Source organism: Sinocyclocheilus grahami, unplaced genomic scaffold, assembly GCF_001515645.1.
Source record: "Sinocyclocheilus grahami isolate Dianchi unplaced genomic scaffold, SAMN03320097.WGS_v1.1 scaffold513.1, whole genome shotgun sequence".
In the NCBI taxonomy this organism is placed as follows: domain Eukaryota; kingdom Metazoa; phylum Chordata; class Actinopteri; order Cypriniformes; family Cyprinidae; genus Sinocyclocheilus; species Sinocyclocheilus grahami.
In genome coordinates, this window is record NW_015505692.1 from 514,899 (window position 1) to 515,255 (window position 357).

The 357-nt window shown below is 53.2% G+C and overlaps 1 protein-coding gene across 1 annotated transcript in view; it reads left to right on the top strand.

The window, feature by feature from the left end:
• The window catches only part of LOC107554793 (serine/threonine-protein kinase Nek9-like), a 12,179-nt gene that overhangs the window by 3,154 nt on the left and 8,668 nt on the right, over positions 1 to 357 (top strand). The gene's annotated exons all lie outside the window — the stretch shown is intronic.

Here is a 357-nt window from a genome sequence, read left to right on the forward strand (position 1 = left end):
GAGTGAGTGTGTGTGTGTGTGCGAGTGAGTGAGTGAGTGTGTGTGTGTGCGAGTGAGTGTGTGAGAGTGAGTGAGTGTGCAAGTGTGTGTGTGAGAGTGAGTGAGTGAGTAAGTGTGAGAGTGTGTGAGTGAGTGAGGAGTGAGTGTGTGAGTGAGTGAGTGTGTGTGCGTGCGTGAGTGTGTGAGAGAGTGTGTGCGTGTGTGAGTGAGGAGCCAGTGTGTGTGAGTGAGGAGCGAGCGAGAGTGTGTGAGCGAGCGTGTGTGTGTCTGTAGTGTGAGAGTGAGTGTGCATGTGAGTGAGTGAGTGTGCAAGTGTGAGTGTGTGTGTGTGTGTGCGAGTGAGTGAGTGAGTGAGTG